This window comes from Delphinapterus leucas, chromosome 9, assembly GCF_059928025.1.
Source record: "Delphinapterus leucas isolate spDelLeu-1000000601 "Yukka" chromosome 9, BTC_Dleu_Yukka2, whole genome shotgun sequence".
Taxonomy (NCBI): domain Eukaryota; kingdom Metazoa; phylum Chordata; class Mammalia; order Artiodactyla; family Monodontidae; genus Delphinapterus; species Delphinapterus leucas.
Genome location: NC_143137.1, coordinates 90,839,274 through 90,863,944, shown reverse-complemented (window position 1 = coordinate 90,863,944; position 24,671 = coordinate 90,839,274). Strand labels below are relative to the sequence as shown.

The window sequence follows — 24,671 nt, the reverse complement described above, 5'->3', positions numbered from 1 at the left end:
CTCAATTTCGTTTCTTTTTATGGCTGAGTACTATTCCATTGTATACACATGCCGCATCTTCTTTATCCATTCATCTGTTGATGGACATTTAGGTTGGTTCCATGTCCTGGCTATTGTAAATAGTGCTACAGTGAACATTGTGGTACATGTCTCTTTTTTTTTTTTTTTTTTTGCTGTACGTGGGCCTCTCACTGCTGTGGCCTCTCCCGTTGCAGAGCAGAGGCTCCGGATGTGCAGGCTCAGCGGCCATGGCTCACAGGCCTAGCCGCTCCGTGGCATGTGGGATCCTCTCGGACCAGGGCACGAACCCGCGTCCCCTGCATTGGCAGGCGGACTCTCAACCACTGCGCCACCAGGGAAGCCCCCATTTGTTTATTTTTGTTTTTATTTCCATTACTCTAGGAGGTGGGTCAAAAAAGATCTTTCTGTGGTTTATGTCATAGAGTGTTCTGCCTATGTTTTCCTCTAAGAGTTTTATAGTGTCTGGCCTTGCATTTAGGTCTTTAATCCATTTTGAGTTTATTTTTGTGTGTGGTGTTAGGGAGTGTTCTAATTTCATTCCTTTACATGTAGCTGTCCAGTTTTCCCAGCACCACTTATTGAAGAGGCTGTCTTTTCTCCATTGTATGTTCTTGCCTCCTTTGTAGTAAGTTAGGTGCCCAGATGTGTGTGGGATTTTTTTTTTACTGTAAAGAGAAATCCCATGTGACTTACTGAAAGCAGTTAGGCAAAGCAGTTGAGATCTTTGGAGAACAATTTCACTTTGACAGGGGTATACCAGATACCTAAAATGACAGCTTCTGCTGATTTTCATGATTGCCTCAGGGAAGGATGAGGCGAGCTTGGCTCTGTTTTCACAGTATGTTTCTCAAATATAACTTCTTGGTCTGCTGCACGGGTAATTACTCTATAACCACAAAGTTCAAGTTGCCAATTATCTCAAGTATGGCCTAATTTTCCCCAATGATGCTAAAGCCTAATTCTTCTGGGTTTTGCAGTCTCTACCAAGTACATGTTAAAACCTTTATCCAGCAAAATGAACAGCTTGGTCATGTCAGTTTAGGTAACTATTTATATCTTAAGGCTGATTTGCAGTCAGTTTGGAGAATTGGTAATTATTAATTTTAAAGAGTGACCTCGAGACTAAAATAAATTCATTTTAATTTATTAACAGTTTGGTTTTCACTATTTTTTATAGCACCGTGGGCTCTGTGAAATAGTGTCCAATTCCGTATTGTGTCATAGCACGATCATCGTTCTAGATGGCATGCTGGTCTCATCTGTGGATGACACGGAGGTGAAAGCGGTAACATATCTTGGAAGGGCAGAATTGAGACGTCAGATGTTTTTGGCAAGTTGTAATGATGAACTCCATTCTAAAAAGGTGACATAGGGGACTTCCCTGATGATCCAGTGGGTAAGACTCTGTGCTCCCAATGCAGGGGGTGCGGGTTCAATCCCTGGTTGGTGAACTAAGTTCCGACATCCCGCGTGGCATGGCCAAAAAAGTAAAAACAAACAAACAAAAAAACCCTCCAGTGTAAGAAGAAAAAGTGAAATATTAATGGGGTGCAAGTAAAGGCTTCTCTTGGTTCTAACAAAAATACCTACAAAAAAATAATGGAGATATTGTCAACCTGATATGCAGCTATAAGAATGGCTGGTAAATGAGGCACCCCAGTATTAGTCCATAAGTATTGGGCATTTGGGGCTGCAGAGAGCAGGGCACCTTTAAGAGGAGGGACTGATATCTGTCTGGATATGGGAAGTGGGAAGTTACCAGGGTTGGAGGCTACTGCAGGGAATGAGTCTTATCTCTTGTCGTCTCTCTACTGGCCTTTCTGCTCACCTTTGTGTATTCAACAGGTTCTCTTCTGACTCCCAATATCCACTCCAGATCCCAGAGCGAGTTAATTTGATTATCTTCTCTTTTCTAGGGCAGAGACCTTGGCGCAAATCAACCTCATCGGTCATCCACCAGCCTCTGCGGATGCCCTTGAGGCAGGTCCTTACCCCTGGTCCTATCAGTGGCCACCTCTGCTAAAACAGCAGGTGATCCCTGCTTTTCTGAACAGTGATGAGCTGAGGTTGGGGAAGTTTACACTAGGACGTGAATCTGGATCTGTCTCCAAGAGCCAGAACTGGGACTGAGGAGTGAAAGCTACAGAGGAAGAGATTCGACTCCATACAGAGTTCCCTGAAAATGGAATAGGCCGTAGGCAGATAGATGGTTCTGGAAGGGTTCCAGGCCCCTTCCAATTCTCAAAATTGTGTTTTCATTTTTATTGTCACTCTTTTATTTCTTCCCAGAAGTGTATGGTGAAAACCAACTTTTCACGTTATTTTTTAACTGAGCTATGAAGATGATTTTGCCACAGTGTAATTAGGATCTGCCTAAGGTGTCAGAAGCAGTAATGCTTTTGCATTAGCCTCTTAAATAAAACATGTTTAATATGTGGAATATTCGTAAATTAGATTTTATTATAGCCAATAACGGCTCTGTTTAAAGAAAGGGAATCATTTACATAATGTAAATGTAGTGGGCCAGCAAACTGCAACAAAGATACTTCTCTAAGATTTTGAAGATGAGTATAAGAATGTTTCATACATTTTTTTCCTAAGGAATTGTAAATGATGTTCCAGAGATTTCAGTTAAGCTTTTAAATTCACATGTCATGATGGACTGAATCATTTAGGACGGATTTCAGTGGTGACTCTTCTGACAGTTGTCTGAGCTGAAGTCCCCAAAATAGTGGCATTAAATCTCACCATTCAGCTTCTACTAATTTGGGAGAGACAGAGAGAGAGAGAGAGAGACAGAGAGAGAGAGAGTGTGTGTGTGTGTGTGTGTGTGTGTATGTGTAGGGAGAAGAAAAATCATTCCATACAATGTTCATCCTTTCCCAAACAACAGAAACTAGTTATTTAATCGGAGAAAATCTGAACGCACTGAGAAGACTCCAGGGTGCTTCTGTTTCCATTTTCTGGTGTGAGAATGCTTTGTGACAAAGAGAAGATAGGGCAGATACAGGGCACGGTAGCCTTGCTTCCAGCTGCCTGCTTACTGCATTCCCTCGAGGCAATACGTGGTTGGGAGAGAGAACAGCTTTGTTACAATTCCAGTTCCACCATTTTGGAGAGAAGACAAAGCGCTCTCAGCTTCAGTTTCCTCATTTATAAATTGGGGATAATAATCGTACTTAGGTCAGAGAGTTCTTGTGAGGATTAAAGCACTTAGCACCATGTGGGGCTCATACAAAGTGCTCAGTAATTTAGCTCCTAGGATTATTTTTATCTTCATTAGTCCGTAAGGGGTGGGAACCCTGAGGTTATGCTCTCCTGTGCCTAGCAAGTCAGTAGCATCAGGCCCTCGTCAACAGTGTGGCTCCATGTGGTCCTGTCATACCCAGCCCAGCCCGAAATAGGGTCGGGCCCCAGCTCAGGGTCTGCGTTTATCCTCCGTGGAAGGCTTGATTCCATCCTCGTGTTGCTGCTTCCCTTGGACCTTGCCTAAGTCAGTATATCTCTCAGAGCCCTAGTTCCCTCCTCTCGAAAATTGGGGAACTATTCATTTATTTATGTATTTATCTTTTTAAAAAAAATGTTTTATTGGAGTATAGTTGATTTACAGTGTCGTGTTAGTTTCAGGTGTACAGCGAAGTGAATCAGTTATACACATACATAGATCCACTCTTTTTTGGATTCGTTTCCCATATAGGTCATTACAGAGTGTTCAGTAGAGTTCCCTGTGCTATACAGTAGGTCTTTATTACTTATCTATTTTATACATAGTAGTGTGTATATGTCCATCCCAATCTCCCAATTTATCCTTCCCACCCTTACCCCCTGGTAACCATAAGTTTGTTTTCTATTTCTGTTTTGTAGGTAAGTTCATTTGTACCCTTTTTTAGATTCCACATATAAGCGATATATGATATCGGTCTTTGGCTTAGCTCACTTAATATGATAATCTCTAGGTCCATCCATGTTGCTGCAAATAGCATTATTTCATTTTTTATGGCTGAGTAATATTCCATTGTGTGTCTACCTACCTATCTATGTATCTGTCTTATCTGTACCACAGCTTCTTTATCCATTCATCTATCAGTGGACACTTAGGTTGCTTCCATGTCTTAGCTATTAACAGGCACATGAAAAAATGCTCAATATTGCTAATTATTAGAGAAATGCAAGTCAAAACTGCAATGAGGTATCACCTCACACTGGTCAGCATGGCCATCATTAAAAAGTCTGCAAATAAATTCTGGAGAGGGTATGGAGAAAAGGGAGCCCTATGGAAAACAGTATGGAGATTCCTCAAAAAACTAAAAATAGAGTTACCATATGATCCAGCAATCCCACTCCTGGGCATATATCTGGAGAAAACTATAATTCGAAAGGGGGAACTATTTAATTTTTTAGGGTTTAAAAATTTTGGATACTATTAATTTAAACCGTATTTGTTTTAAAAACAAATTGATCAGGTTCAAATTGTGTAGAGAAGACAGAACTCTCAGCTCTGAATGAGTCATCAAAGAATGTCTCTGACTTTCTCTCCTTTGAAAAAAATGCCTGCGCTTGGATTCCATCTTACCTGATCTTCTGATGTAATTGGTCAGGGATTTCTTTGGCTGCATGGGGCCGAGTCACTGATTTGGGCCTCTCACTGTTGTGGCCTCTCCCGTTGCGGAGCACAGGCTCCGGACGTGCAGGCTTAGTGGCCATGGCTCACGGGCCCAGCCGCTCCGCGGCATGTGGGATCTTCCCGGACCGTGGCACGAACCCGTGTCCCCTGCATTGGCAGGCAGACTCTCAACCACTGCGCCACCAGGGAAGCCCCACTGATATTTTTTAAAAAGCTCTCCTGGTGGTGCAAAGGTGCCCACAAGGTTGAGAAGCACTTAGCAAGCCCGAGGTCAGACTATGAATGGGAAAGGCAGGTCTAGACTTCCTGCTTTCCCCGTTTCTCCCTGTATACCGCCCCCAAGTTCTGGTTTAAAAGAGGTCTTCTGAACAGTTTTTTTCTGTGATTTTTTTTCCACTCTTTCTCATAAAAGTGAGGTATTAAATAAACACACTATTCAAACACTTCTATTAGTTGGCTTCCGTTTAATTAAAGTTTCATTCTGTGCTGTTCTACCTTAACCTTTTGCTTGTTTTCTTACGATGATGTGTTCTGAAACCTTCATTCTCAGATGCTTTCTTTTCTCAGCACCTTCAAAGCCACCTCTGAAATGTAATTGCATAGCTGCGCTCCTCACTGAGATCGTCAGCCTTTGTCAAATACTTCGTTCTTCATTGTTGTTCTTTTCAATCTGTATTAGATTCTCCCCAGTTGCGGCCTGTTTGTTGATGTGATTGTGAAGCACCGTGTATTCCCATGAAGTATTCGAGTAAAATAAGATCAAGTGCCTTTTTTCCCTCTTTGATTTGTGTCCTCAGTTGTTTCTGCTATTTAGGGGTCATTCAGACTACTATCCTGTACCAAAATGTAACTGGAGTTGTGTTACCTTTTTTCATTACCTGTTGCAATGAAATTGCCTAAAGTTTCTTAGACATTGATGTCTGTAACTACAGTAAGGCTTGGTTAAAATTCATCATGGACTTGAATACGTATTAAGTTCCCCTTGTCAGTTTCAGTAGGATAATTGAACGAAATCTCAGCTTAATAGAATTAGCTAACCCAAAACAGTTTACACTGTTCTGTTTTTTTCCTTTTCAGAAATCTTCGTGATATTCCACACCTGTGTGCTGAAGACTTTGACCAAAGCTGCTGTAGGGAATTGGCATCCCGGGAAAAGGACGGCTTCCAAAATCAGGGAAACTTTCAGGAGATTCCAGGCCCAGTGGATCTTCTGAAGGTAAGAGTGAAACAGTTTTCTCTTTGCCTTTAGAAGTCTAAATGAGCTGTTCTGTCTTCCGAGATCTGCTTCTTGGAAAAGAGTGAATAAGGGAATAGGTTATTGATAATTCTTGGTAAAGAATTGAGAGTTTTTGTTTTGCAGGAGATTTTTTTTTTTTTTTTAGTAGTGGTGAAGGAAATCAATTGGCTATTTTGACTGAACAGGAATTTATTTAAAGTTTGGAGCTGTGAAATGAAGATCTATGAAGACCTACGTGAACACACACACACACACACCCCTTAAAAAAATTAGTAATGTTTCTTCTCCCAGAGAAATTTCTTATGCATTTAGGGTTTCCCTCAGCCTTCATTTCTGCCTTACCCTGCCTTCTAGGATTGTTTTAAGAATCAACCAATATAACTTATGTGAAAGCACTTTGTAAACCATGATGTATTATTTGCATAAGTAAGAAAAACAATGACTATTTCCGAACATTTATAACCCTCCAAAATACCCTCATACGCTCCAATCTGTTTTCCTCTATAGTTTGGTTCATTTTTATTTCGATTCAGTAAACTTTGCTAGGATCTCAAAAAGCAAAGGTGATAAGTCCTACCCTTCAAGGAATATCTGTAAGTTGCAGAGATAAATGCATAAATAAATATGACCAACTCCAATATGATATAAATATATCGAGAGTACACTAAGGAATGGAAATGGAAAAGGCATCAAATGCAGCCTGGGGCTGGAAGATTGTGTGTGTAAAAGCAGGCTTCCTAGGGAAGGTGACCCCTCAAATGGGCCTTGAAAGATGAATAGGAGTTAGCCTGGTAAAGAGCAGGGTGGGGTCGAGGAGGGCATTGCAGGCAGGGGCGGTGGGATAGGTGTGTGAAACCCACATGTGGAAGTAACACGTTTTCAGGATTGCTGAACCACAGGTATGGGTGTGGCGGGTGTGTGTGTAAGTGTAAGCACTGAGGGGTTTTTTAAAAATCGAGGCATGGTTGATTTACAATGTTGTATTAGTTTCTGGTGTACAGCAGTGATATATTCTTTTTCAGATTCTTTTCCATTATAGTTTATTATAGGATATTGAATATAGTTCCTTGTGCTATACACTAGGACCTTGTTGTTTACCCGTTTTATATATAGTAGTGTGTATCTGATAATTTCCAAACTCCCAATTTATCCCTCCCCACCCACCTTTCCCCTTTGGTAACCATGAGATTGTTTTCTACGTGCGTGAGCCTGTTTCTGTTTTGTAAATGAATTCATTTGTATCATTTTTTTTAGATTCCACAAATAAGTGATATCGTATGATATTTGTCTTTCCTTGTCTGAGTTCACTTAGTATGATAACCTCTAGGTCCATCCATGGTGCTGCTAATGGCATTATTTCATTCTTTTATATGGCTGAGTAGTATTCCCTTGTATATATGTACCACATCTTCTTTATTCATCCATCTGTTGATGGGCATTGAGGTTGCTTCCATGTCCTGGCTATTGTAAATGGTGCTGCAATGAACATTGGGGTGCATGTGTCTTTGCGAAGTATGGTTTTCTCTGGGTATATGTGAAGAGTGGGAATGCTGGATCATATGGTAATTGTATTTTTAGTTTTTTAAGGAACCCCATACTGTTTTACATAGTGGCTGCACCAGCAGTGTAAGAGGGTTCCCTTTTCCCCTGAGGGGTTTTAAGCTGGCAGTCATTGGCGTTTTAGGTGTGTTACCCTGGAGAAAGTATAGAAAAAGAGTTGCAGGTGAGCCAGATTGAAGGAAGGAAGATCCGTTTTGTAATGATCTGGGGAAGAGATGGAAGGGCTAGAATTAGAGTAGAAGCAGTGAGGAATAGAGAGGGTGAAATTTGAAAGAGCTAGAGTATTCTGGATTTGGTGATAGTTTGGGCATTGGAAGCAAGAACATGTTAGGACTTGGGATTGGCAGGTTTCTGACTTGGGTGACTGAAGCATGATGATGTCATCAAGGGGATTAGGAGGGAAGCGGACTTACTGTTGGAGAGGAGAGGACTTTGAGGTATATTTGGGACATATATATTTCAAAGATAGGTTGAAATATCCACCAGGCAGTTGGAAGTTTAAGTATGGTGGTTAGGGGAGGGTTCAGGGCTAGCAACATTGACTTGGGAGTTACAGGCAATAGTTAAAAATAGGAATTTGATTTTGTACTTAAGCCCTCACTATTATTCATTCTTATACTTAAAACACAACTCATGGGACTTCCCTGGTGGTCCAGTGGTGAAGACTCCATGCTTCCACTGCAGGAGACATGGGTTCGATCTCTGGTCAGGGAACTAAGAATCCCACAGGTTGCGTGGCACGGCCAAAAACGCACACACACACACACACACACACACACACACACACACACACACAACTCAGCACATTCTCAATTTTCATTTTATTTTGCCATTACCTATCATATCATTTGTATCTGTACTTTTTGGCCTTATTTTCTTGGCATGATAAATTAGGATTTTTCCTCATGACAAATGTTGTGACCTTCTGAGTTTGATGAAAGGAAATTTCAACCAGTATTTGAAAAACCTTGTAAACCCTAATATGTGGGAGACTTACAAACGAGTGCCATTCTCCATTTTAATTCACAGTGGTATAAGGAAAGTGCTTGGCTTTCCGAAGTTTAGTTCATTTTCTGTATACATCGAGGCTTCTTGTCAATTCCTCACGTTCATTGCTCTGCCCAGGATCTGAGCATTGCTTATGGAAGACTGAGTAGGATCTTTCTCGCATTCTCCAGAGGGGTGGTGCCAGGGTCCCAGACTTTGGGTCTTCCCGGCATCAACCCAGAATGTCATTAAGGAAGACTTGTAACAGAGGCTGCACTGTTTGAGGTCAAGTCTATCCGAGTTAGACTTTTGAAGTACATTACTCAGAGCCTTCTTTGAGGGACTGTCATGGGTAAAAATTTTAAATTCAAATAATACTTACAATAGTGCTATTTTGAGTGAATTTGATTTGATTACCATGGCCCTAATTAATTTACTGATTTTTTTTTTCTCCTTAAGACCTGCTGGAAAATTACAAAATGCCCCTTTTTTCCTCCTTCTAGTTGACTTCTCTACCATCCTTCCAGAAACTTTCAGGATCAGTTAATGTCACTTCCATTTTTATACACAAGACAATTCATCTGAAGCAAAATTAAGTAACTTGCTCAGTGTTGACAGCTGGAGCCGGCGCCCTGGCCTCTTGGAACTCATTCTGTCCTTTCCACTTCAGTATTTTCCTTCTTTTTCCAAATCTTTATTGAACCGTGAGATTACCTATGTGTCTTAAAATAGGAAATTGAATTCAGCAAATCAGTTCACACTGATGGCATATGCTTTGGTTAATTACTCTATGTTCAACAGAGTTTGCTTTACTGTTTTAGGCTCTCGTTAAGGTTTTATTATTTTTTATTTTTGTACCTACAAGTTTTTTAGCATGGATTTTGTTTTTTGGCGTCCTTTATTTTCTCTGTACTGGTTCCACTGCTAAAAGGAAGGATTGAAAGAGAATCAAAATCACCTATGTTTAAACTCCAATTAAAAAAGGGCTATCATCTCAATTCATTATCAAGTCAATTTTTTCCAAGTAGGTACTTGCAGTACCAATGTGTTAGGCACATTAACTAACACGGCAAACACTGGCCACACAGCCCAGTTTTCTGAAACATCCTATTTTTTTTTCCAGTTTTATTTCCCCTTTTTTAATAAGAGATAGCGTTCATACATTAAAAAAGGCACTCCTCATGTATTTTAAAGACAACACTTTTAAGCAGAAGCTATTTCAGTTTGGGTCAAAGACATCGCAACACCCAGTGAATTTCATGTATAGAAGATGAATCCATGGAAATGCTGAGTTGGTGTATCTTAGAATGACGTCACATGAGTGCAAGTTGGAGGTGGTCTGAAGGACAATGAATTATTCTCTGAAATTCACAGAATGGTCAGTCATTGCCGTGAAACCAGTGGGCTGTAAATCATCAGGGTGCTGGTACACGACGTGATTCACTCTCCTGAGAGCTGCCAGTCATAAAAGGAGTTTCCAGTTGCTTATGTGCAGAGCCCAAGAAATACGTCTCCCCATTTTGGTCTGTCTCTTTTTCTGCCTTCCGGTCTCACTCATAGTCTTTGTGGGATAGACACAGACTAATATGATGTTTTCAAACCAGGAAACCCTTGGCAGTTTGTGTTTATGGAACTAGGAGTGGAGACAATATGTCGTGGATGGGAAACAGGTAAATCACCCTTCGCTTGGTAACGGGTGAGAGCCATGGGGAGACATTGCCTTGACATGTTTGCCCTCTGCGTAGCTTGGCCACCTTGAGCAGAATGACGACATGAACAGAGATGGACAGGTGTGGAAGCTTCTGTAGACAGTGAACAGAAGATGGCGTGATGGCTGGGAAAGGGCAAGTCAGCTTTCACCACCATTGTTTGGCTTCGTGGGAGCTCATCTTACTGTGGACAGCAGTATTGGGTGGCTGCTTCCTGCTCAGATTCCAGAATGAGTATTTCACGTACCATTATGCCAGCAAAGCAATGGATAGTGCTTATGTGACCTTTGGAGTTGCCACTTAAAAGTACTCAGACTTTGAAATATTCAAGACTGCCTTCCTTCTACCCTGTGGGTAGAATACAGAATTCCGCTGGAGGGGGTTGTTTAGGGCAAACTCTTTGAAGGTAAAAGCCATCGGTGAGTTGCCAGGGTGACACTTTTGAATGGGCAGTCTTCCAACAGGCTCAGATCATACTTAGCAGTAAAACGTGTTACCCTATGCCCTTTTGTAGTGTGGGATTTTGAAAAGAGAGGGGACAGGAAATGCTGAGCCACCAGCTTTGGGATCCAAATTCAGTCCCACTGTAGAGGTCACAGACATCAGCAATTTGTGGGCCATTTCGATGGAGGACAATGCCAGTGGATTTCTAATCAGATAATGTCCTGCTGCATTTGAATTTTCACTCTCCCCTGCCTTTTGTCGTTTGAGTCCTTTCGAAATTACTCTTGATTCAGATTTATTATTGACTTTTTGAACTCTGGCTTCTGTGCTAATATCTTGCTGCTCATGTTAAAATGACTAGAGAATTTATTTTTGCATTCGTTAATAGAATAGCAAGGCAGTATAATATGAATTTATACTCTTCACATTTTCCTGTAATATAAGCTGGATTCGTTATCCCCCGGGGATCTGTTTCAAATTCATGTCCTAATGAGACATTCCAGCTAGTTGTTGGCTTTCTAGCTTTTAAAAAGCTTCTCCATAATGGATAGAGAACAATAAATAATGCATAATTTTGATTTTAAACTTTATAAACATTTTTGATGGTTCTCATTATAAAATAGAAAATGAATAGAACGTCCTCTTCAATGATCAGTAGTATAAGTATTTGTATTTTTTTTTTTTTAGGCAAGAACCATCCTGAGGCAATTATGTCTTTTTAATATGGTTTAGAAAATAAAATCTATGAGGAAAGATTATGGATAAAAACATTACTGAGGATGCAGAACGACTAATAGGGTGTATTCATCCTTTGTGACATCTTCCTTCAGAGGACATGTGTATTATCGTTGACAGAACTATTCAAAAATGATGATATCCACTTACCACTATTGGTAATAATTATCTGTTACCAATATTTCAGATTATTCTCTCTCTTTTGTTTCCCCTCTTTGCTATCAAAGTTTCCAGTCATCGTATTAGTATATGTGTATCATACAGAGAATGTGACACAGCAAAGGGACAGAGACAGAAAAAGGTGAAGAAAGCGACGGAAAGGCAAGAGATAGATATTTTTCATTTCCTACCCATAAACCAAAGCAGTATTTGTAGTCTTTTTTCCCACCTCTGCCTTATTTGTTTGATTTCTTTGACATTAAAGCTACATAATTTCTGTAACTTACCAGCCCGTAAACAGGTACCCAGAACCATATCCTAAGTTGGGGATCCAAAAGTAGAGTCACTGTAGTAGAGCTGTGATGTGTCACCCAGATCCCTTGACCCTTTCGGGACTGAGGTACTTTTTCCCCAGCTTCTGGGGATCCTGACTGCTGAGAGCTCACAGCTGGGTCCCTCCTTGGTGGCTACCCTTAGCTGTTAGCTAAGGAGAGCTGCCTCACTCAAGATTCTCCTCCCTGCTCCAGGCGGCAGCGTACCTTCAATGGCTGGTCAATTTGGGGACACAAAGGTCCTTGCCCCAATTCAGGACAAGGCTGTAGGGCCTGTACGATCACCCGGGGCTTTTGTTGTGACCGCACTACAGTCCAGCTTCTCCCAGTGCCTTGTATGCTTTGTTCACTCTACCCTATATGTTGAGCCCAGGAGCCCTCCCCAGTGAAACCCCCACATGTAAATGCTCATCTCAGAGTTTGGTTCCAGGAAGCCTGACCTGCAGCAGCCTCCATACCTGGACCATGCCCTTCATATGTGTGTGAGTGTGTGATCATGTATCTTTAGAGCACTGTGAAAAGACACTGGCATTAGAATCATAATCAAGATCTCTGACAGTCTAGCCCACACCATCCCTGTGAAAAATGGGGATAACAATACCAACCTCTTAGAGTTGTTGCCAGGATTTGATAGCAAGTATTCAGTGCCCGGCACACAGGAAGCTCTTCATAAATTATAGCTTTTGTTGTAATTGCCTGCAGATAATCCATAAATAGTGCAGTAGTTCCGACCAATTGATTACAATACAGAATGTTTTTTTTATTTGTTTGTTTTTTTGTTTGTCTTGCGGTACTTGGGCCTCTCACTGTTGTGGCCTCTCCCATTGCGGAGCACAGGCTCTGGCTCACAGGCCCAGCCGCTCCGCGGCATGTGGGATCTTCCTGGACCAGGGCACGAACCCATGTCCCCTGCATCGGCAGGCGGACTCTCAACCACTGCGCCACCAGGGAAGCCCCCAGAATGTATTTTAATGTCATTTTTATGACAATATTTATTTTAGTAGAGGATCAGGTTAATCAAAGATGCATCACCTGTACATTTAAATAATTCTTCCTCATTGTTAGTTTTCTTTTATTGAGTACATGAAGAAACTGGGCAGGGTTCTAAAGGGAACCTGAAGTCATTAAAGAGGTGAATAGAAAGTCCTATGGGAAAAAAAATTAAAGGCTCTGGAATTAAGATTGGAAGATTGACAGGTAACTTGCCTTCTAGCTTCAAGTAAGTGGAAGTCTTTTATGAGGGGACTATTGGATGTGTTTTGTCCATGTTGACAGAGGACAGAACATGAGAAAATGGACATAAATTAAAAGAGGAAGGTAGTTGGGTTTGTATTAAGGGAATTCCTCTGTTCTTGGGCAATAAAACACAGGAAGGGACTTGTAAAATATATATTTTTAAAAATCTTCAAAAAAAAGACAAGACAACATTCAGTCCTGAATCACTGAGATGCTTCCCAGAGAATTTATGGAGAACTCTGAACTCTGTGATTCTCTGATTTCAGATTTCAGAAATGATGCTTCCTAGAAACTCAGACACATATGTTCTGTTTTGCAAATGAAAGATAACTACTGTTTGACCACTTTCATTTTCTTTTTAACTAAATTTCTTATGGTATCTTTGCAAATGTTCATAGGCACCTCGTATGTGGTTCTCTGATAATTTAGTAAATCTTTTTCATTGAATAGGTGTCTTTCTGTCCATTTAAAAATCTGACAGGTATTATCACAATTTTCAATCTTACTGTATGTCATCTCTTTATATTCTATATAAAAATAAACTAAAGCCTACCGTCCTGGGCCATTTATCTATATCCAGTGTAAGTTCTTTTGAGACTCGGCTCTTGGCATGACATTGTTAAAATGAGCACTCATGAGTATTAAATCACTCTGAAGGGCTTTAGAACCCCAGCAAGAAGTGTGGAACTTTGGAGAACATCTTTTTCAATCAATTAATGGCTTAGAGATAAGATTAAAGATAGGGGACTAGGTTTTTAATGTTCTTTTAAGGCCTCAGAGTCGAAAGATAAGGGGAAGCCACTAAGATGTTTCTCAGTTACTAGTAAGTATATTGGATTTTGCATTTTCTCCTTGGCATGTCTTGTCAAATAGTCATAGGCAGAGACAGAATGAGGTGGGAGAAGGAGCCTTGGACTCCGGGCCAAAATGCCTGGCTGTGCTTCCATCACAGCCAAAAATGGTCTGTTCTTCTCTCATAGAACTATGTCTGCATGGATTCCCTTTGGATCTCTAATCGCAGCACCCTATTTTAGATTCTCATCACACTATGGTATCTTCTCTCAAAAGAAACCCAGCAGACCTAAGGGTTCAACCTCTGAGGGTTCAACCTCTGAGGGCCCCAGCCTGGGGGCCCCATCACGCCTTGACCTAAAGCAGTTCTGCTTTATTTATTTTTAAAATATGCACAAACACGTTAAAAAACAGTCTCATTATAAATAATTTTTAATCTAAAATTTCATTGATAAAGGGAAGAGAAAAAGAAAAAAGTCTGAAACATCAAGTATTTGTGAGATATTTGGGGAAATTTGAACAAAGTGAATAATATTTAGCTATTAATATAAGGATTGTGATTGTATGATTTTGCTAATAGCAGTAATGGTGCTGCATTCTTATCTGTGAAAGATTCTTGGGTGAAGAATTTATAGGTAAAATTATATGATGTCTGGGATTTGCGTTGTACTCCAGTAGGAAGTTAGAGGTTTCAAATTAAGTAAGACTGACCAAATAATAATTTCTAACTCTGCTAGTGACAGCCAACAATATGTGTATAGCAGCTCTGCTTTAATTCATTGATTATTTTAATTTTTTAAGCATACACAGGTAGATAGAGGTTCTGTTTAAGATTTCACTTGATTAAATGCATCCATTAATGGAAACATGAGTTTTACATGTATTCCTACTGATCCCATGTCGTCAATACTCTCCACGGTATATCCCATTGAAATAGCCAATTTCATTCCTTCTGTTACTGCCATATTAAAACTCTTCAAATGGCTCTCTGTCTCATGAGGGAAAACATACACAACCTTTACCCCGGTATTCCTGGCCTCCCTCCCTGCTGCAGCAGTGGAGATGGCCTCGGTGTTCTAACACAAGATTATCTTTTTTGGGGACTTCCCTGGTGGCGCAGTAGTTAAGAATCCGCCTGCCAATGCAGGGGACACGGGTTCGAGCCCTAGTCCAGGAAGATCCCACATGCCACAGAGCAACTAAGCCTGTGCGCCACAACTACTGAGCCTATGTTCTAGCGCCCCTGTGCCACATCTACTGAGCCCACGTGCTGCAACTAATGAAGCCTGCATGCCTAGAGCCTGTGCTCTGCAACAAGAGAAGCCACTGCAATGAGAAGCACGGGCATGGCAACGGCAACGAAGAGTAGCCCCCGCTCACTGCAACTAGAGAAAGCCCGCACATAGCAACGAAGACCCAACGCAGCCAAAAATAAATTTTAAAAACCCAAAGAATAAAAAAAAAGATTTTCTTTTTTTTTTGAAGTCTGGAAAATTTTATTAACAAGTTAATTTAGAAGAGCAGAGTACAAAGCTGTACAAACAATATGATTCCAGTTTCATATTTTCATATATATATGTATGTATATATACACTCTATGCAAATATACAATATATACGCATCAAAGAAGACTGGATGTAAATGCACCAAAATGTTAACATTGGCCCTTTAAAGGTGGTGTTAACTATGGCTGATACTTTTTTCTATTATTAGCAGGTGTTACTTTTATTTTGCTACTTCAAGAGATAGAATGTTTCATTATCTGGGGAGATATGGCCTCTGTGAAATAAGCTGTATAATTTATGTTTTTAATATTTTTTTTTTAAAATATATTTTTAACATTTTATATTGGAGTATAGTTGTTTAACAATGTGTTAATTTCAGGTGTACAGCAAAGTGATTCAGTTATACATATGCATGTATCTATCTATTCTTTTTCAAATTCTTTTTCCATTTAGGTTGTTACATAATATTGAGCAGAGTTCCCTGTGCTATACAGTAGGTCCTTGTTGATTATCTATTTTTTTTATATTGCCTCACATTTCTATCGTACTTTTTTTGAATTCAATGTTTAACTCATTATTTACTTATTTATTTGGCTGAGTAGGGTCTTAGTTGCAGCAGGTGGGATCTTCATTGAGGCATACGGGATCTTTCTTTGCGGCGTGTGGGCTTCTCTAGGTGTGGCGTGCGGTTTTTCTCTCTCTAGTTGTGGCACAGGGCCTCCAGGGCGCGTGGGCTCTGTAGTTTGTAGCATGCATGCTCTCTGTTGAGGCACGCCAACTCTGTAGTTGTGGCACGCAGGCCTTGTTGACCCTGGCATGTGGGATCTTTGTTCCCGGACCAGGGATTGAACCCACGTCCCCTGCACTGGTAGGCGGATTCTTTACCACTGGACCACCAGGGAAGTCCCTGGTTATCTATTTTATATATAGCAGTGTGTGCATGTCAATTTCAAACATAAGACTATCTTGATCTGGTTATCGGATACAGAGCCTGAGACTGTGTGTGCTCTCAGAAGCAGCTCATGAAATCGAGTTCCTATCTGATTTTGCTCAGCATCATCTTTGCCTTTCTAAGCTATCCAAGCCATTCCATTCCTTTTGAGCACACCTCATCCACAAAGCCTTCCTCAATTACTCCAGCCCATAGTAATCAGGACCATGTCGAAATTCTCTTGCATGGGTGGGCATTTATACTAGTCTACAGTACATTGTACCCAGTTTGACAATGGTGTTATGTAGACTGTGTGTGTGCATAGTATTATTTTCGCCCCCTGGGGCATCAGGGAACAGTACAGCAGTCGGTGTGACCACCGCTCACCTGGGGAAATAGGCATGCTGGGATCATCCCCACGTGTAAATTTTCAATGTAATATGTGCATGAAGATAAGAAGGGAAATGTATTCTGGAAATACATTTCAGCAACGTGGATGGAAATAAAACTTGCCTTAAGTTGCAACACATTAAAGCTCAAAGAACTTTAAGACCAGATGGTATAGGTTTTAAGCCTAATTCTGCCTCTCACTTTGCGTTCATCAGCAAGTTATTTACCCTTTATGACCTTTTTAATAACTGTAATAATACTGCTATTCTTTGTTCTTTGCACTTCACAAAGTGCTTTTGCATGTTCTTTAATTTGAACTTCACAATGACCCATAAGGTATCAAGGTAAGCTATTATCTATCAAAGAAGAAAACTGAGCTTGGGGCCATGCCCTCACATCTTAATGTGTTAAGGTGACAGTAGGCACTGAAACTCAAATCTTCTGGCTTCTATGTTATTTACTAAACTGTTACTGAAAGTGTTATCTACAGACCAGCTGTGTGGGCATCACCTGGGAGCTTGCTAAAAATGCAGAAGCTCAGGCCTCACCCCAGACCTGCTTTATCAGAATCTACATGTTAACAAGATGCCCAGGGATTCATACATACTTTAAAGTGGAAGAAGTACTGTAATATAAGAACAGTTTAATAAGCCTCTGAGGTACAAACATGAAAAGGGTTTTTAAATTTTTGTTCCTATTGCCGCCATCAAATCTCTTCTGTCAAATCTCCCTTTTCTTTGAAGAGATCTTGAGCAGATCTGATAGATTTTTAGTTACTTTCAGGTTTTTCATAAGTTTCATACACTGTAGTCCAGTTTTAAAGCTTCAAACTTACATGGAAAGAAAAGCTTTCCCCTACCCCAGCCTAGCTTGTGCCCTTCAAAAGTTGTGGGTTTTTTTTCTGCCTGTTCTTAAACCAAATGTACTTACTTCCAAGTTCTGACTCTTGGTGATGTATCATGATGATGTTCACTTTTCAGAATAAGAAATTCAGTTGCCCCACTTAGTCTTCAGTGAAACTCAGAAGTAAAAACCAGGGACTTCCCTGGTGGTCCAGTGGTTAAGACTCCGTGCTTCCAGTGCAGGGGATCTGGGTTCGACCCCTGGTCAGGAACTAGATCCTGCATGGTGCAACTGAGATCCCGCATGCTGCAACTAAGACCCGGCACAGCCAAATAAATATTAAAAAAAAAAAAGAGAGATAAAAACCAAGCACACATACCCAGCATAAAGTAACCAAGACATTTCAGTCTCTATTCACTATATTCCACCAGGTTATTGGCCCAAGGATGACTTATGGTTGGTTGTCTTTGGCAAAAACTGAAGTTGATAAAGTATGAGACTGTACTTCATTAAAAAGAAACATTTCTCAACCTCTTGTTCTTAATTTTTATTTAAGTTTTTCAGTCTTCTTTGGCTTGGAAGCCAAGAGTTAGATCTGTTCACCATTAGCCAAATGACTGCCCTTGGATGTTCAAGATGGAATTCCATTCGAGTCCCTGCGGACTGTGTTCATTAGAATTCTTAGGGGTTGTGTATCCCCCTGTCCCAGCTATATACGTTATCAGACTTCTAATTCCTGTCTTAGTCCCTGAAATGAAAGTTTCATTTTGGGCCCCCCAGCTACCTCTTCCATGTCTTGTTTGTTTTCACTTTAATGTGACAAGAAAAGGCAGCTTTTGTCTTTGTTTCTGGTTAGCGGACTTCATAAATATTCATTAGCAGTTTCCCTTTCCAGCTACTATTTTGTAATTTGTAATTTTTAAGTGAAACCTGAAGCAAAAGATAGCTCCCACTACTCACTTTAATACACTTGAGTTGCTCATCTTTATTTTGGAGGTCGTGAGTCACACAGGAGTGACTTTTGAAGGCTGTTTTCCTAGGCTACATCATTCTGAGGAGGCACGGGCTCTGTGTGTGTGTGTGTGTGTGTGTGTGTGTGTGTGTGTGTGGTGTGGCTTGCGGCTCAGCGGGTGAGTAAACGGGACAGGAGTGGAAAGAGTATTTCCAGAGCATTTGCAGGAGCGGTGCGCTAGGCAGTGTGTCCACTGTCTCACCTTATCTTCACAAGGGCTCTGTGAGACAGGTGTTATTATATCCATCTTACAAGGCTGGAACCAAAGCTAAGAAAAAGTGAGTGATTTGCTCCAATCCACAAAGCTGGTAACCCGAGGAGTGGTGGTGACAGATTCTGAAACGTGTGTGTCCCACGGTGCTCTTCCGGTTGTTCTGTAGAAACCGATGGTGGGCAGTTTTGGAGTTATTACCTTTAGAAAGTCGATATGTTTTTTATTTTGGTGTATTAAGTTGTTAATAACAGTGTTACTGTGCCTGGGCTACTGGAAGGGGGAGCCTGCTGTTCCCACCCTTACTTCAAATGGAATAGTACTCAGCCAGAAAAAGAATGAAATTGGGTCATTTGTAGAGACGTGGATGAACCTAGAGACTGTCATACAGAGTGAAGGAAGTCAGAAAGAGAAAAATATAATATATTAAAGCATATATGTGGAATCTAGAAAAATGGTACAGATGAACCTATTTGCAGGGCAGGAATAGAGATGTAGATGTAGGGAACAGACGTGTGGACATGGTGGAGGAGGGGGTGGGGTGAATCAGGAGGTTGGGATTGACATACGTGCACTGCTTTGTGTAAAACAGACAGCTAGTGAGAACCTGCTGTATAGCACAGGGAGCTCAGCTCAGTGCTTTGTGGTGATCTTGATGGGTGGGAGGGAGGTCCAAGAGGGAGGGGATATATGTATACATAAAGCTGATTAACTTTGTTGTACAGCAGAAACTAACACAACACAACATTGTAAAGCACCTATACCCCAATTAAAAAAAAACAAAAAACCTGAGGCTGGGCGCTGGCCCTTAGATGCCAGGGGATTGACCCAGTATTTCCATGGATTGCCCTTTTAGTTAGTGCTTTCTTTACTGGATAACAACTCTACCATTTTCTGTCTGTAGAGCTTTTTCCCCCACTTTCAAGAAAGCTCTGCTTTGCAGAAATGCGTTCCTTCCCCCCTTCCTCTGGAAAACAAAACAGATGCAACTGTTAGGTGACCCCGCGGGCTCAGCACCACACACGTAGCAGTTTTCATGCAGCCCCTTTGCAGCCTCCCATGCTTTCCTGAGTGTCAGCAGGAAACGCACACACCCTTTTAAGGGCTGTTTTTCTAAACTTGCTAATCAGGCAGCTAATTTCTTTGTATCGTGAGTCTGTTTCTCGATCGTTGCATCGGATTCCGCCTGTGTCTCTCCTTATTCACCTTAGTGGCTGTGGACAGAGGACCCCTCCTGGGTACCTTTCTTCCTCGGATAGGGGTGGCATTGCCCCAAAGCCACATAAATCTGCGCATGTTGAGACCAGCCCGAAGCAAGTCTGTGCCAGACTCTTAAAATTTTTGCTGAAATCTAAAACACTCTTTGCCTTCGGATACAAAATGGAGGCCCTTTTTTTGGAACCTAGTAACACTCAAGAGTTGTCTGTTATCTGCCAGGCAAGATGTAATTAGACTTCCTATGCAATTTACCATGTGGTTTAGGATATGTGGTTTTTTTAAAAAAAAAGCCAAGGGCGGGAGTATTTTTAAATAATGTTGATTTATCCCCCCTGAATATAGAAGTAACACACATTCACTGCAGATAATTTAGAAAATGAAGAAAAATGTGAAGAAAATAAGGCAGGTAAAATGATTATTAACTTTTTGATGCGTGTTTCTTGTTACACTCACACACATACATAGATGCGCACACAACATATTTAGGTTTTTGCGAAACATTTTTAATGGCATTAGTCCTTGGGGCATTAATGCCAACCATTTTTCTCCTTTTCAATTCTTTTTATTTTTAGAATGGAATATTACCTATATACAAAAGAGAGGGAGAATAGCTCAGTGTTCAGGACCATTTACTATGGACACAGATTGCCTAGATTCTGGTCTTGGCTCTACCATGTGCTAGCTTGGAACCTTGGGAAAGCCACTTAATCTTTCTGTGCCTCAGTTTTCCCATATATAAAATGGGGACAAAACAGTACTTATTCATAAGGTAAGCTGGTAGCTATTATTATTTTTTAAAATGAAAATAACATATATGTAAGGTGAAAAGAAAAACTATACATAATCTAACATTGTTATTTTGCTTGTGTTTTATTCCTTGATCACACCTCTTGCCTTCCCCCAGAGGTAATGTTACCCTACATCATTGTTTAGCTTTACATATTTTGAACTTCATATAATCAATCTCATACAAATTTTTACATAACACTGTTTGTGAGATTGCTTCAAGTTGATGTTTTTCAGTGCCAATAGTATTATATATCACACTTTTTTATCCCTTTGGGTTGTTTTTAAATTTCGTGTTATTATAAGCGGTGCTGCTATGAACATTCTTGTACGTGTCTCACGATGCTCACCTGCAAAATTTGTTGCTGTTGTTCTTCTGCTTTTTGTTTCTTTAAGGAGTCTCCCTGCTGGGTAGTAATGTATGAGCATCTTTGATTTCACTAGATAATAGAGAATTGTTTTCCAAAATGGTTGTATTTGTGTGCATAATACTTAAACCAGAATGTATACAAGATGAAAAAGTCTGTAGGCAATTTGACTTTTGCTTTGTGTAGATGATATGCCTTTTTTCTCTGTTCTTAAGATGTTCTCTTGTCTTTGGAGAGCTGTAGTTTTGCTATAATATGTCTAGGTGGCATTTCTTATTATTCATCCTTCTTAGTATATATTGTGGTTTCTATGTCAATGAATTCATGTCTCCCATCAAATCTGGCAAAAGTGCAGCTGTTACTTCTTTGAACATTCCCTCACTTTCATTCCTCCCCTTTGAAACTCTTAAGTGGACTTACTTAAACCTTCTCATTTTATTTTCTATGACTTAAACTCTCTTTCATATTTTTCTTTTGCCTGTGCTGTATTACGGATCATTTATTGAGCTCTATTTTCTTTTTAATAATACTGTTTTTAGCTGTGTCTTATATGATGTTTATCATGTATTGAGTTAAAAAAACTTTCTTAAGTTAGTTGATTTTATTGTTCATTTTCAGAAGTTTCATGTTATTTTGTAAATCTGTCTGGTCAACTTTATAACATTTTACCCTTTGTGTTTTAATTTTGTTAGTTGTGGTAAAATACACTAAAACTTTTTTTTTTTTTTTTTTACCATCTTAACCGTTTTTAAGTGTACAGTTCAGGTAAGTACGTGCACATTGTTGTGTGGCCAATCCAGAACTCTTTTCACCTCGCAAAACTGAAACTCTGTCCCCATTAAACATCCCCATTTCCCCCACCCCCCAGCCTCTGGCAGCCTCCGTCCTACTTTCTGTCTCCATGAACCTGACTTTTCCAGGGACCTTAGATAAATGAAATCCTACAATATCTGTCTTTCTGTGTCTGGCTTATTTCACGTAGCATCGTGGCGTCAAGTTTCATCCATGCTGTAGCATATATCAGGATTTCTCTCCTTTTTTAAGGGTGAGTAATATTCCATTGTAAATTCCTTTGTGAGTTTTATTATCATTTAAATTTTTTTAACCATTTCAGATATGATAATTTTTATTAGTATCTGATCATTATAATATTTGACATCTTTGGGCATCTAGATCTGTTGTTCTGCTGGCTTTCCTTCGTGGTAGTTGTTCTGTGTTTGGTGGTGTTCTTTACGAGGTTGTAATAGAATGAACTTCATACCTGGGAATCCTGAGACCTCTCGTAAGGAGGATTTTAACTTCTTTCTGTCCGGAATCTGGATGCTACCAATCTGGAACTGCATTAGTCTTTCAGGCTTAATATCAGATTTCAGGAGCAGCCCCTACCTCGCAGTGGCCTCAGGCTTTTTCAGCTTTCACTCTGCCCCGTGTTTGTTAATCAGCACCGTTTTGGTTTCAGCTGTTTTTTCCCCATTTTCCTCCCTTCTCTTCCATAATATTCTTCCCTTATCTTTTCTATTGCTTCTTCCTTTTTCACCGTCCCTTCTCTTCATTCACTATGCTGGCTGACTTGTCTGACTACTCTTCAGATTCTCTCTTTGCCTTTGGAATTCTGAAGTTTTACTGTTATGTTTAGTTTATTTATTTTTGTGCTATTTAAAAAAAAATCCTACTTGTTATTTATTCTGCTTCCTGAATCTGGGAGTTTGTATATTATATCCATTCTGGAAAACTCTTAGGCATGATATCTTTACATATTTTTTCTCCTTCATTCTCAATATTATCTCTCTCTGGAATTCCTATTATATATGTTATTCCTTTATCTTTACCCTTCATGCCTCTTAACCTTTTTTTTTCTTTTTAATTTTGTCTCAATACAACTCCTCAGTATTACTTTTTTAAAAAATTATTTATTTATTTTCCTATGTTTTTGGCTGTGTTGGGTCTCAGTTGTGGCACATGGGAGCTTTGTTGAGGCATGTGGGATCTTCCGTTGTGGCGCACGGTCTCTTTGTTATGGCACTCAGGCTTCTCTCTAGTTTTGGTGTGCAGGTTTTCTCTCTCTAGTTGAGGCACATGGGCTCAGTAGTTGAGGCGCACAGACTTAGTTGCCCCGCAGCATGTGGGATCTTAGTTCCCCGACCAGGGATTGAACCCACGTCCCCTGCATTGGAAGGCGGATTCTTTACCACTGGACTACTAGGGAAGTCCCGCCTCTTAACCTTCTTCACATATTTTTTCTTTTTTTAGTTTTTTTTTCTGTTTCAGTCGGTTATTTTCCCAGTTTTGTGTCTTGTTAGCTAGTTGACCAACACAATAAATTTTTCACTTGAATAATTATATGCTTTATTTCAGAAAGTTCTGTTTGGTTCTTTTTCACATCAGCTTCATTTTCATCGTTTCATATTCTTTGCTTATGTATTCAGTTTCCTCTTTAATGTTTTTGATAGCAGACAGTTTATATTTTGATTCTAATAATTCCAACACATGAAGTCTTGACAGCTTGTACCATGTATTCTTTCTGCTGACTCTCACTCATGGTGTCTTGCTTTTCCATATAATCGAATTTTTTAAAATTGTTATCTGTGGGAATTCTGTAAGGTCTGGTTTGAGGGTGTGTTTCTCCATGGAAGATTTAGATTTGTTTTAAGGGAAATAGGACTGGTTTAAATTAATTCATTGGCTTTGGATTTCTGGGAATCATGCAGAGCGTAAGTTAGGACCTGAAATCCCAGAGGGGGAGGGTGTGGCGGCTTATGATTACAGCTTTTCAAGGAGGCTTTTTTATCCTTCGCTCAATATCAGAGTCAAGACGGACAGTTTTCTTGGCCATTTCCCTTTATATGGAACTTTTTTTCTACTTCACCAAGGGCAGAGCCCTTGGGAATCCAGTTTTCATGCAATTGCCTCTATTTTGACTTTTCTCCTGATACAGATCCAAGACCCATGCTCTTTTTTTTTTTAATTGAAATGTAGTTGATTTACCATGTTGTGTTAGTTTCATGGGTATGGCGAAGTGATTCAGTTATACATATACATATGTGTGTGTATATATACATATGCATATATACTCTTTTTCAGATTCTTTTCCATTACAGGTTATTACGAGATACTGAATATCGTTCCCTGTGCTATACAGTAGGTCCTTGTTGTTTATCTATTTTAAGTATAGGAGTGTGTATCTGTTAATCCCAAACTCCTAGTTTATCCCTTCCCCCCACCTTTGGCAGCCACAAGTTTGCTTGGTGAGTTTATTTTTATTTTATAAATAAGTTCATTGGTACCATTTTTTTTAGATTCCACATCCAAGCAATATCATATGATAATTTGTCTTTCTCTCTCTGACTGACTTCACTCCGTCTGACAATCTCTAGGTCCATCCATGTTGCTGCAGATGGCATTATTTTGTTCTTTTTTATGGCTGAGTAATACCCCATTGTATGTATGTACCATATCTTCTTTATCCATACACCCAGTGATGGACATTTAGGTTGTCCATGTCCTGGCTATTGTAAATAGTGCTGCAGTGAACAATGGGGTGCGTGTATCTTTTCGAATTATGGTTTTCTCC

General features: G+C 40.0%; 1 protein-coding gene across 1 annotated transcript in view; it reads left to right on the top strand.

Annotated features, from left to right (window-relative positions):
- The first annotated feature begins 5,367 nt into the window (after positions 1–5,367).
- The window catches only part of NRCAM (neuronal cell adhesion molecule), a 262,211-nt gene continuing 242,907 nt past the window's right edge, over positions 5,368–24,671 (top strand). The window contains exon 1 of the mRNA XM_089917830.1: positions 5,368–5,861. The gene's annotated coding sequence lies outside the window, so the exon portion shown is untranslated. The remainder of the gene's footprint in view (positions 5,862–24,671) is intronic.